General features: G+C 42.6%; 1 pseudogene; it reads right to left on the minus strand.

The window, feature by feature from the left end:
* Positions 1 to 11,599: 11,599 nt before the first annotated feature.
* Positions 11,600 to 13,210, minus strand: LOC100350633 (peptidyl-prolyl cis-trans isomerase A pseudogene; annotated as a pseudogene).
* Between the last annotated feature and the right edge of the window lie 3,674 nt (positions 13,211 to 16,884).

Raw genomic sequence — 16,884 nt, forward strand, 5'->3', positions numbered from 1 at the left:
GCTTTATTTCCTATCTTGTCTACTGACTTTCCTACTTATGTATTTACAAAAGTGGTAATCTTACTTTTACCTCTTATGCTCAGTGTTAAAATTCAAATAATACAGAATTACATAAAATACATTCCTGTCAGCTAACCTCACACCCCAGAGATAACTTTTCCTACTAATTTGTTGCAGAATTCTTAGGAGGTCTCAATGTGTGAACACACATATGAGTGTATTTGTTGACTTTGTTCTAAGCAAATAAGTAAGTGCTATACATTCTGAGGTATAAACTCTTTTTGCACTTAACAATAGATCATGCTGGTCAGCATTGTTTTATAGCAGGTTAAGCTGCCATCTGCAATGCCGGAATCCCATATGGATGCTGGTTCTGGTCCTGGCTGCTCCACTTCTGATCCAGCTCCCTGCTAATGCAGCTGGGAAAGTAGTAGAGATGGCCCAAGTCCTTGGGCCCCTGCACCCATGTGGGAGACCTGGAAGAAGCTTCTGGCTTAGGCCTGGCCCAGCCCCGGACATTGGGGCCATTTGGGGAGTGAACCAGTAGATGGAAGATCTATTTCTCTGTCTCTCTCCCTCTTTCTCTGTAACTCTGCCTTTCAAATAAATAAAATAAATATTTTAAAAAGTCAATATTTTGGGGCTGGTGCTGTGGCATAGAGGGTAAAACGCCACTTGCAGTACTGGCATCCCATATGGGTGCCAGTTTGAGTCCTGGCTGCCCCACTTCAGCTCCAGCTCCCTGCTATGGCCTGGGAAAGTAGTAGAAGATGGTCCAAGTGATTGGGTCCCTGTGCCCTCATGGGAGACCTGGAGGAAGCTCCTGACTCCTACCTTTGGATCGGCACAGCTCTGGCCATTGCAGCCATTTGGGGAGTGAACCAGTGGGTGGAAGACCTCTCTTCCTGTCTCTACCTCTGCCTCTCTGTAACCACTGTTCAAATAAATAAATAAATAAATCTTTAACAAAAAGAAATAAATATTTTAAATATCCCAACAATTAAGTATTTTTTTTTTTACAGGCAGAGTGGACAGTGAGAGAGAGAGACAGAGAGAAAGGTCTTCCTTTGCCGTTGGTTCACCCTCCGATGGCCTCCGCGGCCGGCGCGCTGCGGCCGGCGCACCGCGCTGATCCGATGGCAGGAGCCAGGAGCCAGGTGCTTTTCCTGGTCTCCCATGGGGTGCAGGGCCCAAGCACCTGGGCCATCCTCCACTGCACTCCCTGGCCACAGCAGAGGGCTGGCCTGGAAGAGGGGCAACCGGGACAGAATCCGGCACCCCGACCGGGACTAGAACCCGGTGTGCCGGCGCCGCTAGGCGGAGGATTAACCTAGTGAGCTGCGGCGCCGGCCAACAATTAAGTATTTCATTATAATCACTGGACTTAGAGAATACTAGGGTTATTTCCAAACTTTTTATATTCTATACTATATTGCAATCAATTTTTTTAAAGATTTATTTATTTATTTGGAAGGCAGAGTTACAGAGAGGCAGAGGGAGAGAGAGAGGGAGAGAGTCATTTGTTGGTTCACTTCCCAAATGGTTGTAGTGGCTGGAGCTGCACCAATCCGAAGCCAGGAGCCAGGAGCCTCCTCCAGGTCTCCCATGAGGGTGCAGGGGCCCAAGGGCTTGAGCTCTCTTCTACTGCTTTCCCAGAGAGCTGGATCAGAAGTGGAGCAGCCGCGACTCGAACCGGCGCCCATATGGGATGCTGGCACTGAAGATGGTGGCTTTACCTGCTATACCACAGCACTGGCCCCTGCAATCAGTTTTTAAAATCCTTAACCTGAGATGCATGTTCTGGCACAGAGAGTTAAGCTACTCTTGGGTGATGCCTGCATCCTGTATGAAAGTGCCTGGTTTGAGTCCCAGCTCCTCAACATTTCCAATCCAGCTTCATTCTAATGTGCCTGGGAGGCAGCAGGTGATGGCCCAATGATTGGGTTCCTGCCACCCATGTGGGAGACCCAGATGGAGTTCCTGGCTTCTGGCTTCTGCCTGGCCTAACCCTGGCTATTGTGGGCATTTGGGGAGTAAACTAGCCAATGGAAAATTCTCTCTTTCTGTCTCTCCCTCCCTCCCTGTCACTCTTTTAAACAAATCATTTGAAAATAAATAAAATATTTATTCTATTTTTGGGTGGAGTTTCTTGAAATAGAATTTCTGGGTTAAATGGGAACCCTAAAAAATTGCATTGACAACCCTCCATAAAGGTTGTACCAGTGTATACACCTACTAACACCAAGCCAACATCAAGTTACATCACCCTTGTAAACCTCTGTCTATTTTATAGATGAAAAAGACACTGTCTTCTGGAGACTGACCTGTAGCATTTTTGTAGTGTTTTTCTGGTTTGGTATTAGAGTTTTATAGCTTTGAAAATAAACCAAGACACTGTCCTTCCCTCCCCTCCTAGTCTTTGGAGCAATTGCCATAAGAAACTACCTGCTTCTAGAAAGACTATTAAACCATTGAAGTAGTATTTTTGTTAAAAATGGAGATAAGTGTGTATTTGGCAAACTTTTCCATTTTTCTAAGGTAAGTTATATATTTGTATTTTTTCCATTAAATTATTTATTTTATCTAAATGTTCAGAGCTATCACCTTAAAACATATAATATTCTTCTAAGAATAAAATTTGTTGTACCAATCATTACACCACTTTCCTGCTTCTATCATTGTGTATTTGTAGTCTCTTTTATTTTCATAATCATACTTGTGAGAAGTTTCCTTATTTCATTGTCTTTCAAACTAATAATTCATAGGTTTATGTATTAAGCCTATTTTCATTTCTAAGAAATTATAGTCTACTGTTATCCTTTTATTAATTTTTAATTTCAGCTTCATACTAGTTCTTTCCACCCTCTTTCATTTATTTCAGCACTTCAAGTTTATTTTGTTTTAAATGGTTATTTATTTGAAAGGCAGAGTGACAGACAGAGGGAGAGACATAGAAAAAGAGATCTTCCATCCACTGGTTTATTCTCAAATGGCCACAGTAGCTGGGCTGGGCCAGGCTGAAGCCAGGAGCCAGAAACTCCATCTGGGTCTCCCACATGGGTGGCCAGAATCCAAGGATTTGAGCCATCGTCTGCTGCCTTTCCAGGTGGATTAGTAGGGAGCTGGATCAGAAGCAAATTAGCTAGGATTTGAACTGGTGTTCTAAGAGGTGGCTTAACCCACTGCGTCATAGCACTTACCCTCATATCATATTTATTACAAAAGCTTAATCTTTATGAATTCCCCCCAGAATACATATTTTGCTATGAATTTTCATTTGTTAATGTCTAGATTATAATTTATAATTTCAGATTATATTTCCTTTGTGTCTTAAATTTGTATGACTAGTTCCATGTTATTTAATTTGATGGTAGGGAAAGTCGCCTTATTAATTTCTTGGTCACAGAATGTGATAGTATTTACCTTTTCAAACGTCTACTTGAAAGGGATAGGGGAATTATTGCTATATTCTTAGAATTGTATCTATGAACTACATGAAACATCTTCTCTTTGTTCTAATAAAAAGTGTAAACAAAAAGAAAAAAATAATTCCAGTGGGAGCTAATGATGAAAAAGATGTCTACTTAGCAGAATATGTATTTTTGTTGAATACAAAGTGCTACATCTATTAATTCAAGCTTACTAAGTATACATACAAACTTTATCTTAATTATTTTGTTCTATGTATCCTGTAAATTTGGGAGACTTATTAAAGTTACCATTCTAATTGTGATTTTGTCAAACTCTTTGTAACCAGTCTTGCTTTACCTATTTTGCCCACAAATATTCAGGGCTATCAGACCATTTTCCTGGTAGACTGTACTTTTGTCAAAATAAAGTATCTTTCCTTATTATAACTTTTTGCCTTAGAATCTATCTTGTGTGATATTAATTTTACCACTTTAAAAATATTTATTTATTTATTGGGGAGGCAGAGAGACAAATATATAGAGAGAACTCCCACTTCTGGTACACTCCCCAAGTGCCTGCAACACCTGGAGCCAAAGCCAGCAGCTGGGAACTTAATCCAGCCACGTGGAGGAACATCTAAACCAGGAAGTATGGGGTGGGTGGCCTGAAGGCCATGCACCCTGGAGGCGCAGGGCTGCAGCAAGCCCTATACTGGCAAGAGGCCAAGGACAGGAAAGGGCAGGCACACCATGTCCCAGGCTTTTAATCCACTTTCAAAGGGGAGTGGTTAATTAACCTGATTGGCCAGGTAGAGGCATGAGGTGACACAGGGGTGTGGTGAAGGCGTGGTCTTCCAGCTCACCAACCTAATCAATTTTAACTTGTATGCCTGCCTACATCATTCCTGCTTTTTACTTGTTAAATATTATGATTAGCGGTGAATTACGGCTGTGAATATAGAGTGGATTAAAATTATGTCTTTTGCAGGGCCAGTGTTGTGGTGGGTGTATCAGGTAAAGCTGCTGCCCACAATGCTGGCATCTCATATGGGCGCTGGTTTGAGTCCTGGCTACTCCACTTCCAATCCAGGTCCCTGCTACATATCAGAGGATGGCCCAAGTACTTGGGCCCCAGCACCCATGTGGGAGACCTAGATGAAACTCCTGGATCCTTGCTTCAGCTGGTCCAGTCCTGGTCTTTGTAGTCATTTGGGGAGTGACCCAATGAATGAAAGATCTCTCCACCTTTAAAACAAAATGAAAATTAAGTTTTAAAAAAATTATCTTTAGGAGAGAAGTCTAACCTTTTTTTTTTTTTTCTGGAAACAAACGCAAATAATGGTTCTTCAAGTGAACTGAAGCTGACCATACATTTCTTGGGTAAAATTTGTCTAGAGGAAGGGCAAGATAGTATTTATACAGAATTAATTTACAATGAGATAACTCTGGATAACCAGTTGGAACCAATCTCTCCAGTCCACACTTGGGTCTGTCCAGCCCGGTGCTAACTTCTACAGCAGAGTCAAGTGAAGGAGGAAGGACAATGGTGCAGAGCCTCCCGCTGGTTGGAAAGACAAGATGTGCTTGCAAGGCCTCCCACCCAAGAGCAAACACAGCAACTCTGCCCAGCTTTGGAACAAGCACCTCCTCAGGCAGACAAATTACAAACTGGCACCCCGTCAGGGCAACAAATGAGGAAAAGCATTCTCCAGATTGCCTAAGAAGGAGGTACCTTGGCGAGGCCGATTTCAGCTCCCCGTAATGCCCCTGTAGTGTGACTTTGCTCAGAGCACACACACCTGTGCTTATGGGCTGATACTCATGTGGTTTAGACTGTGACTCTTGGGAAAAAGAGGTTTTACAAATTTCTTATATTATCATCTTTTCAAGCTGAGTAAGGGTTCTCAGTCTAAGAGGGAAGTTCCCTGGCTTTTGGAACAGGCTGCATTATTCACATTAGGGCTCTGTCCAGAGATTCCTGCCGTGCCAGCAACAAGAAGCCCAGACAGCGGGAGGGTTAAATGTTTTAAAATTCTCTTCCACTAAAGGCTCGCTCTGGTTGCCTAGTGACTGCTGCATTGCTTCCTGCTGTCACTCACCTTGTCTCCAGACTTATCCTCCCGTCTCCTAAGGAAGGTTATGATTGGCCAAAGGTGACATCACAGCCTATGAAGGAATGGCATCTCTTTGTCAAGACAGCACCAGTAAGGGGACTCAAGAGTTGGTAGCAAAGTGTTTTGATTCCTTTTTTTTTAATGTGGAGATAACAAATTAGATGAAATATTTTCTCCATTTCTCATAGAGCCAATGTTGCAGGTGTTGGTAGTGGATTTTTTATCCATAAAAATATTCCTTGACGGCATACGGATTATCTCCATGTACATTTAATCAATGCAAGCCCAGCCAAAGCCTTTCGCTGCCGGTGCTGAGCACTTGGTCAGCACTTGAGAAGCTGAATAGATTACAGGCAGAAAATGACTGCCCAGAAGCTCATTATCACAGCCATTTCTTGCAGAGTGGAATTTCACACAAGGCAGGTTCCTCTTGGTGCTTATCTGAGAAGTACCTAAAGTGGCTCCAAAGCATCAATTTCAAGGACAGCCTAGACCTCAGGGTACATGCATGAGGCATCAAAAGAGTAAAAGAAAAAAAATTGATTAAACTTGAAAGGATATTTTCCTTTAAAATTAAACAGTTGTAGAAATCCCATGCATTTTAGATAAGAGGCATAAGCTCTTTGATTACTTTTGAAATTTACAACATGCATGTTTGCCTTGCTTTGAAAATCAAGCCTAATAGTCTTTATTTTCTTTTTAATAAACAAACAGTATTTCTTTTCTTTCTTACACTATGTGCTGTTGATTAGTTCATCCATTGAAGACATTAGTTTTTGGATTGCAGTGTCAGTTGCAGATTCATTATGCCGGGCTGCTACATTAAATCATCTGTTAAATGCTTTCTTTTCTTGGTATATATTCAGTATACAGCATAGTCACAGCTGGTATGATTGGATAATTGTTTCCAATTAATGCTCTATTTCAAAAGCTTCAACTCCATATAAAGCTTATGGTTGAGCTGTGACAAAGGCAAACCCCCCTGGGAAAGAGAAGAGAGAATGAGAATTTCTTTCTGTAATTCTCCTGGAAAGCAATTACACAGAGAGAGAACTAATAAATTATATATGGCTCTGCTTTTACCTCCACTGATAAAGAACCTGTAGCACGTCAGCTGGAGTGTCTACTACACTGCAGGCTCTAACCAAAGCCGGCTGTAAGAATTGAAGCATCATAATTTCTCATTTGAACAACCAACGTGTTTCTTCAAGGGAATTGAAGCTGACCTCACATTTCCTGGGGGAAATTTGTCTAAAAGAAGAGAGAGTATGTAGACAGAAGTAATTTATAAGGAAACACTCATCCTGAGAATGATCTTCACATACTTTCATTTAGGGAGAAAAAAAGCAATTTTCAAATGTCATATAATTTCTTTTAAAAATTCAGCTTGCTGTGCAGAGTGGGTAGAAATTCTTTTAAAATCTGCATATGATACGAGGGGAAGTTCTGCTGACGTGGGGTTTGCTCATTTGACGAGAAAGATGTGGAACCCTGGAGCCCTTAAAGTGCCTGGTTATGGTTACTTGAAGCGTCAGTGAGTGTGTGAGCTAAGTAATGGTGTTGTAAAACTGACAATAGTACAATTTGGTCAAGAATCAATTTTGTATTTACTTTTACTCTTCCTGTTAAGAAATTCAGTCCTTTAGGCAAGACCTTAAGAGAATGCTCAGATTAATGAAATCTGTCAGGCTAATTATAAAACGATTCTTCTCTATGCCTTTAATGCCTAAAAAGCTTGGGTGGTTTAGTTCCAATTATGTGTAAAAGTAGTAAGTATGTGTTTTAATAAACTTGTCAGTAATGTGGGCTGGATTTCATATAGGTGGGAATAGGTAAGATTTTACTCTACAAAATAACTTGTTAATAAGGCTCAGTAATATGTACACCAGTTCAGAGAAACTACTCCTTTCTAAACTTCCTTGATTGTACATTTCTAGGTTCAGGAGTTGTGGTTTGAAGTGATTATAATAGGTTAGATGTCAGAAACCCATTTGATTAGGAATTTGCATTTTAGATTTGCTGTTAGCCCTCTATTAGTATGATGGTTGGCCTCTGAAAATATACATTAGATTCCACAATTAGATTAATTATTAACTATAATTAGATTCTGTGTGGCTCCCAGAACCCAAATGCTTCTCCGGCATCATCTCCCACCAGTCTTTCCTTTGCATGGTCTGTTCTGGGCAAAACAGCTGGTCCTTCTGTTGCTCCTGTAAAACCACTAAAGGCCACACCTCTGCTTACAGCACCACTTCCTCTACTTCTGCTGGTCCCTCCCGAGAAGCCTCCCCTGGATATCTGGACATCTCCCTCTGAGTTCCATTCCAATCCCTGCGCAGGAGCCACCCTTGGTAAGTGTTTCTCTCTGTCATCTGAAAGTGGCCATTCTGCTTCCTCTTCCTCACCTTAATTTTCTGCATAGCAGTTATCATTTCTTTTGATAAATTAAAATTTACCAAATTTTAATTTTTAAAAAAGATTTATTCATTTGAAAGGCAGAATTACAGACAGAGGAGAGAGAGAGAGAGAGAGAGAGAGAGAGAGAGAGAGAGAGAGAGATTTTTCCATCTGTTGGTTCATTCCCCAAATGGCTGCAACAGCCAGGGCTGGGCCAGGTCAAAGCCAGGAGCCAGGAGCTTCTTCTGGGTCTTCCATATGAGTGCAGGGGCCCAAGCATTTGGGCCATCTTCTGCTTTCCCAGGTGCATTAGCAGGGAGCAGGATATGAAGTGGAACAGCTGGGACTCTGCCCATACTGCAGATGAAACCTTAACCTGCTGCACCACAGTGCTGGTCCCCAAATTTTAATTTTGTCAGCTTCCTCCCACTAGAATATAAAAGTTCTGTGAGAACAAAGACTTTTGCCTGTTTTATTCATGCCAAACCGCTAGGACCCAACACAGTGGTAGATATTTACTAAGTACTTAAATAAGATTTGCTAAACAAATGAAGAAATGTCCAAGCATGTTCTTGTGCTTAGATATTCCTGTAACCTAGAGGCAATGAAACTTGGTAATTAAGGCACAAATTTAGGAATCAGAATTGGTTTTTAAATCACTTAGTAGCTAGTGTCACCATGGGCAATTTAAGCTGTTTGAGTCTGGGTTTCTTCATCTATAAATAAAAAATATTGATCTCATTTACTTCATAGAGTTCATGCAAGGATTACATTAAATAACAAACAATATATATAAAGGCTTGGCTGTGTGCTTTCTGTGACGGGAAAACAGAAAACATTCACTAGATAGTAGTTACAGCATTCCAGGATAATACCATCACAGATAACTAAGTACAATTCAAATGGTTCTTTAAGAAAAAACAAAAAAGCCACTGAACTCCTAGCAACCATTCCTGTCCACCCCACCCCACCCCTCACCCTGGCCGTCACCCCTAACCATCATCAGAGGGTTCCTTAATGTTTCTTTCTCTCCAGTCCATCTCAAAATCTACCTGGGAGTCATCAGCATGACTTGAAGGGTGTTCATACAACTATCAGCTCTGAAAGTAATAGAAGTTGTTTGATGTATTTCAATTTCTCTTGTTGCTAGTAAATATTTTTTTTTTCTTACTCTGAAATTCAAATAGGGCAAGTTGGGTTTTTTTGTTCTGCAAAAAATAAATTAGAATACCAAGAAAATTCTCTTCTTTTTAAAAAGATTTACTTACTAAAAAGGCAAAGTTACAGAGAGAGAAAGGGGAAGAAAGAGAGAGCTCTACCATCCGGTGGTTCACCACCCAAATAGCTGCAGGTCTCCCACATGGGTGCAGGGGCTCAGCCAAGGACTTGGGCCATCTTCCACAACTTTCTCAGGAGCATTAGCAAGGAGCTGGATTGGAAGTGGAGCAGCCTGGACTCAAACCAGTGCTCATATGGGATCCTGGTGTCAGTGTCACCGGTGGCAGCTCAACCCACTGTGCCACAAGCCACATGCGTATAGGTTCTTAACTTTCTCACCCCCACCCCGCAGCCTGGGCCTTAGGCAATCATTGATCTGCTGTCAACATAGAGAGGCTTTGGGGCCGGCACTGTTGCACAGCAGGTTAACGCCCTAGCCTGAAGTGCCAGCATCCCGTATGGGCACTGGTTCAAGTCCCAGCTGCTCCACGTCCAATCCAGCTCTCTGCTAATGGCCCGGGAAAGCAGTAGAAGATGGCCCAAGTCCTTTGGCCCCTGCACCCATATGGGAGACCTGAAAGAGACTTCTGGCTCCTGGCTTCGGATCGGCACAGCTCCGCCACTGTGGTCTACTGGGGAGTGAACCAGCAGATGGACGGCCTCTCTCTCTGCCTCTCCTATCTATGTGTAACTCTTTCAAATAAATAAATATTTTTTAAAAAATGGAGAGGCTTAATCTTTTTAAAAATGCCATGTAAATGGGATCCTGTGTCTGGATTGGTTTCATGTACATTGTTGAGCTATCAGCAGTTTCTTCTTCTTTTTTAGGAGATGTGTTCCATTGTAAGGATTCACCATAATGTGTTTAAGTCACCAGTTGATAAACATTGCAATTGTTTCCAGTTTGGGACTGTTATGAATAAGACTGCTATAAGCATTTGCCTCATGAACATTCATGTACAACTCATTTCTGTTGAGTAAATAACCAGTAGCAAAATTGCTGGATGTTATGGAGTGAATTGTGTCTCTCTCCCTACTCCAACTTCACATTTCAAAGCCCTGCCTCTCTCAGAATGTAACTATATTTAGAGATAAGGCCTTTGCAGAGTAAGCTAAGTTAAAAATGGGGCCACTAGGGTGGGCCCCAATCCAGTCTAACTGGTGTTCTTATACTGTAGAGAAAATTTGGATCTGATGTTTGTTTGTCAAGCAGAAATGTCAAGAAGACACCTGAGAAAGGCAGTGGAGAGGCCTTAGAAGGAATCAAAACCCGAAGATACCTTGACCTTGGACTTCAGAACCTGCAGAACCATAAATATAAATTGCATGGTTTAGCCCACTCAGCCTGCAGTGTTTGGAATGGCAACCCAAGCTACACACTGGATCCTACAGCAAGTGTAGTGTGCTTAGAAGAAACCAGTGTTCCGTTTTCCAAGTGGTTGTGCCATTTTACATTTCCACTAGCTACATGAAGATCTCCAATGGCTCATGTTCAAAACCATTTGATATTGTCAGTCTTTTTAATTTTAGACCTGAGTTAACTGGGTATGTAGTGGGGTGTTTCATTGTAGTTTTATTAAGCGTTTTCCTGATAACCAATGAACCTCTTTCATGTCATCTTCTTTTTACTGCCTCTTCATGTATCTTCTTTGGTTAACACTTTGTTAAATATTTTCTGTTTTTCCTTCCTATTTTTATTTTTAAGATCTATTTATTTATTTGAAAGGCAGAGTTACAGAGAGGGGTAGAGGAGAGAAAAAGATCTTTCATCTTCCATCCACTGGTTTCCTTCCCAAATGGCCACAACAGCCAACACCTGGGCCAGGCTGACGCCAGGAGGCTGCAACCACATCTGGGTCTCCCACGTGAGAAGGGAGGCTCAAGGTATTGGGCTCCCATCTGCCACTTTCCTAAGCCATTAGCAGGGAGCTGGATTGAAAGTGGAGCAGCCAAGACTTGAACCAAGGATGTAGGTGTGCAGGCGGTAGCTTAACCAGTTGCACCACAACACTAGTCGCTTTACTTATTTCCTTACTGGGTTTATGGCTCATTGAGTTGTAGAAGTGCTCTCTCCATATATTAAGAATACAGTTGGGGCTGGCGCTGTGGAGCAGTGGGTTAAAGCCCTGGCCTGAAGCACCGGCATTCTAAATGGGCGCCAGTTCTAGTCCCGGCTGCTCCACTTCTGATCCAGCTCTCTGTTCTGGCCTGGGAAAGCAGTAGATGATGGCCCAAGTCCTTGGGCCCCTGCACCCGTGTGGGAGACTGGGAGGAAACTCCTGGTCCTGGCTTCGGATTTGCGCAGTTCCGGCCGTTGAGGCCATCTGGGGAGTGAACCAGCAGATGGAAGACCTCTCTCTCCGTCTCTACCTCACACTCTTTTTTCAAATAAATAAAATAAATCTTAAAAAAAAAAAGAATACAATCATTTGTCAGAAGTATTGTGAATATTTTATTCCATTTTGTTGTTTGCCTTTTCTTTTTCATAATGGAAAGCAAACATTTTTAATTTGTGTGAATATTAGTGGCTTCCCCAGGATTTTTTGTTTTTAAAGATTTATTTTATTTACTTGAAAGAGTTACAGAGAAAAGTAGAGACACAGAGAGAGGTCTTCCATCTACTGGATCACTCCTCAAATGGCTGCAACGGCCAGAGCTGAGCCAATCCAAAGCCAGGAGCCAGAAGCTTCTTCCGGGTCTCCGTCTCCCATGTGGGTGCAGGAGGAGCTCAAGGACTTGGGCCATCTTCCACTGCTTTCCCAGGTGCATTAGCAGGGAATTGGATAGGAAGTGGACCAGCCAGGACTCAAACTGGTGCTGCAGGCTAGGGCTTTAAAAAAAAAACAACAGGTATTTTAAGCCCAAATTTTGGACTCCTGTGGCTTTGTAAGATCTGGTCCCAGCTCCTTTGTTTTGCAGTCACACTAGCCTTTTTTTTTTATGTTTTTATTTCATAATCATAACTTTTAACTCTGCAATTCCGCTAGACTTGGAGGGGAAGTAAGGAAAACACGGAACCAAAGACCGGCAGGGAGAGCACAATTCAGGGTGTCACGAGCAGATGGGGCGGAGGGCGCTCTCCTGAGCTAGAGGAATGGTCAGGTGGGTGAGATAAAACTCAGACGCATTAGAGTTGTCCACAGTTGGCAATGGTGATCTTCTTGCTGGTCTTGCCATTCTCGGACCCAAAGTGTTCCATGGCTTCCACCATGCCCATGCCCTCTTTCACTCTGCCAAAGACCACATGCTTGCCATCCAACCATTCAGTCTTGACAGTGCAGATGAAGAACTGGGAGCCGTTTGTGTTGGGCCCAGCATTTGCCATGGACAAGATGCCAGGACCTGTGTGCTTCAGCAGGAAGTTTTCATCCTCGAACTTCTCTCCATAGATGGACTTGCCGCCGGTGCCATTGTGGCGTGTGAAGTCACCACCTTGGCACATAAATCCTGGAATAATCCTGTGAAAGCAGGAACCCTTATAACCGAATCCTTTCTCTCTGGTGCTCAGAGCATGGAAGTTTTCTGCTGTCTTTGGAACTTTGTCTGCAAATAGCTCGAAGGAGACGCGGCCCAAAGGCTCGCCGTCGACGGCGATGTCGAAGAACACAGTGGGGTTGACCATGGCGGACGGAGAGCAGCTGCGGGCGACAACGGCGTCTGCAAAACCGCCTTTTTTTTTTTTTTCTAAGATTTTATTTATTTATTTGAGAGAGAGAATTACAGACAGTGAGAGGGAGAGACAGAGAGAAAGGTCCTCTGGCGCTGTGGCTCACTTGGTTAATCCTCTGCCTGCAGTGCCGGCATCCCATATGGGTGCCAGGTTCTAGTCCTGGTTGCTCCTCTTCCAGTCCAGCTCTCTGCTGTGGCCCGGGAAGGCAGTGGAGGATGGCCCAAGTGCTTGGGCCCTGCACCCGCATGGGAGACCAGGGGGAGGCACCTAGCTCCTGGCTTCGGATTGGCACAGTGCGCTGGCCGTGTCGGCCATTTGGGGGGTGAACTAACGGAAGACCTTTCTCTCTGTCTCTCTCACTGTCTAACTCTGCCTAATAAAAAGAAAGAAAGAAAGAAAGAAAGAAAGAAAGAAAGAAAGAAAGAAAGAAAGAAAGAAAGAAAGAAAAGAAAAGAAAAAGAAAAGTCCTCCCTCCCTTGGTTCATTCCCCAAATGGCTGCAATGGCCGGAGCTATGCAGATCCAAAGCCAGGAGCCAGGTGCTTTCTCCCGGTCTCCCATGCGGGTGCAGGGGCCCAAGCACTTGGGCCATCCTCCACTGCTTTCCCAGGCTACAACAGATAGCTGGATGGGAAGTGGAGCAGCTGGGACCAGAACTGGCACCCATATGGGATGCCAGCACACTAGCCTTTTTTTTTTTTTAAACTTTTACTTAATGAATATAAATTTCCAAAGTACAGCTTATGGATTACAATGGCTCCCCCCCCCCCTTAACTTCCCTCCCACCCGCAACCCTCCCATCTCCTGCTCCCTCTCCCCTTCCATTCACACCAAGATTCATTTTCAATTATCTTTATATACAGAAGATCAATTTAGCATATATTAAGTAAAGATTTCAACAGTTTGCACCCACACAGAAACACAAAGTGAAAAATACTGTTTGAGTACTAGTTATAGCATTAAATCACAATGTACAGCACATTAAGGACAGAGATCCTACATGAGGAGTTAAGTGCACAGTGACTTCTGTTGTTGACTTAACAAATTGACACTCTTGTTTATGGCATCAGTAATCACCCTAGGCTCTTGTCATGAGTTGCCAAGACTATGGAGGCCTTTTTTCACTGACTAATCATATTTAGACAAGGTCATAGTCAAAGTGGAAGTTCTCTCCTCCCTTCAGAGAAAGGTACCTCCTTCTTTGATGACCTGTTCTTTTCACTGGGATCTCACTCACAGATATCTTTCATTTATGTTTGTTCGTTTGTTTTGCCACAGTGTCTTGGCTTTCCATGCCTGAAATACTTTCATGGGCTTTTCAGCCGGATCCGAATGCCTTTAGGGCTGATTCTGAGGCCAGAGTGCTGTTTAGGACATCTGCCATTCTATGAGTCTGCTGTGTATCCCACTTCCCATGTTGGATAGTTCTCTCCCTTTTTTATTCTATCAGTTAATATTTGAAAACACTAGTCTTGTTTATGTGATCCCTTTGACTCTTAGTCCTATCATTATAATCAATTAGCACACTAGCCTTTTAATTCACTGAATGTTTTCTCCTATTCCAGGGAGGGAGGAAGGGAAGTATCATTGTTTTCTTAGAATTCTATGAACTTTGAATCTCTCTTTTACTATTAATATCACATTAACATGAGAATTGATGAGAACTGTGTTGTAGTAATTATCATGAGTTTGATGTGACTCTCAGAATATAATTATTCCTTAAAAAGAGGTGGGGGGAGGACTGATGTGGCATAGCGGATTAGCTGCTGCCTGAGACACCAGCATCCCATACGGGCACTGGTCCAAGTCCTGACTGCTCCACTTTCAATCCAGCTTCCTGCTAATCTGCCTGGGAAAGTAGTGGAAGATGGCCCAAGTGCTTGCACCCCTGTATGCAAATGGGTGGCCTGTATGGATGGGGTTCTTGGCTTTGGCCTGGCCTAGCCCCAGCCATTGTGGCCATTTGGAGAGTGAATCAGCAGTTGGAAGATCTGTCTGTCTCTCCTTCCCTCTAACTCTGCCTTTCAAATAAAATAAAGTAAATCTTAAAATAAACAAAATAAAAATTTTTAAAATTAGGGAAAAATATTAAGAGAATACTATTACCCTGCCAGGAACAATTCACATTTTGTTCCCAAGTTAACATTCGAATCTTTTAGGGCTCATGTTAAATCACATTCTCAGGGTAGCTTCCCAGGGTAGCTCCTGATAATCACAGCTTAAATGTCACATGTTTATAGGCCCCACTTTTTCTTCCATGACAATCATCACAATTCACTATCTCATATTTACAGGTAAGAGAGGGATTTCTATTTTTGCTTCTTGGTGAATATTGCATGTCCAACACTTTAAAGCACATTGCTTGGGGCTGGGTATTCAAAGCTGAGTCAGGAGATGCTCAGTTCTCTGAAGCTGAGGACATTTTTCTCAACTCCTCTCCAGTACACAAGATCATATGAACTTAGCAGAGTAGTTTCTAGCTACAGTTTTCCCAGAATTCTCAACCAAAAGAATCATTTTTCTCCAGTTTTATAAATCTCCCCTACGTTAATTCTACTTCCTATAATATTTTTTTCTGATTTTTAAAAGATTTTATTTATTTATTTATTTATTTGAAGTTACAGAGAGAGGGAGTGACAGAGGAAAAGGTCTTCCAACTGTTGGTTCTCTCCAGAAGGCCACAACGGCCGGAGCTGTGCTGATTGGAAGCCAGGAGCCAGGAATTTCTTCAGGTCTTCCACGTGGATGCAGGGGCCTAATCACTTGGACCATCTTCTACTGCTTTTCCAGGTTATAGCAGAGAGCTGGATCAGAAGAGGAGTAGCTGGGTCTCGAACCGGTGCCCATATGGGATGCTGGCACCTCAGGCGGTGGCTTAGCCTAAGCCACAGTGCCAGCCCCTGGATTATTTATTACATCTTCCCCAATACTCTGACTTTTAAATATTAACTTGAACCAACATCTCAAGATTGAGAAAAATTTTTAATGGGACTAAATCCATTTCTGCAATTTTTTGGTAAAAGATTCACTTCCAGTTAAGGAGGAATTACATCATACTGCATTACAGCTTTATAGCTTGAGTTCAGTTCACTATAAAACTGCTCCTGTGTTTCAACAGACTTGTAAACAAACTTTTGGAAAACTGTTGTTCTTAAATTGTTCTTAAATATGAGTTATGTTCTGCATGTATTTTAACTTCAATTGGCAGCTTGTAAACATTTCTCTTTTAAAATTTTGGGGACTGCATCATGTCACACTGGGTTAAGCTGCCGTCTGCAATGCTGGCATCTCATATGGGTGCCAGTTTGAGTCCTGGCTGCTCCACTTTGGATCCAGCTCCCTGCTGTGTCTGGGAAGGCAGTGCAGTGGAAAATGGCCCAAGGGCTTGGGACTTTGCCACCCACATGGGAGATCCAGATGGAGTTCCAGGCTCCTGCCTAGGCCTGGTCAAGCTCCACCATTGTGGCCATTTGAGTTAAAAAGTAGATGGAAGATCTCTCTCTTTCCATGTCTCTCATGCTCTCTGTAACTCGGTCTTTAAAACAAATAAAAAACTTAAATTATTTTATGGAAAGAATATACAGTAGTTAAATTTTTTCCTCCTAAAGTTTTTCAATAATTTAAAATGTTTTTAGACATTGTATAATAGATTTACTCTGTTTTAAAAAGTTAACCATCATGTTAGTGTGTCTTGAAATTTGTAAGGAAGACTCCTTGTATTTTTTTTTTTTTTTTAAGATTTTATTTATTCAAGAGGTAGAGTTACAGACAGTGAAAGAGAGACAGACAGAAAGGTCTTCCTTCAGCTGATTCACTCCCCAAATGGCCGAAATGGCCAGAGCTGCACAGATCTGAAGACAGGAGCCAGGAGCTTCCTCTGGGTCTCCCATGTGGGTGCAGGGGCCCAAGGACTTGGACCATCTTCTACTGCTTTCCCAGGCCACAGCAGAGAGCTGGACTGGAAGAGGAGCAGCCGGAACCAGAACTGGCGCCCACATGGGATGCTGTGCCAAGGCGGAGGATTAACCTATTGTGCCGCAGTGCTGGGCCCGACTACTTGTATTTTTAACCCACAG

This window comes from Oryctolagus cuniculus, chromosome 2 (assembly GCF_964237555.1).
Source record: "Oryctolagus cuniculus chromosome 2, mOryCun1.1, whole genome shotgun sequence".
Taxonomy (NCBI): domain Eukaryota; kingdom Metazoa; phylum Chordata; class Mammalia; order Lagomorpha; family Leporidae; genus Oryctolagus; species Oryctolagus cuniculus.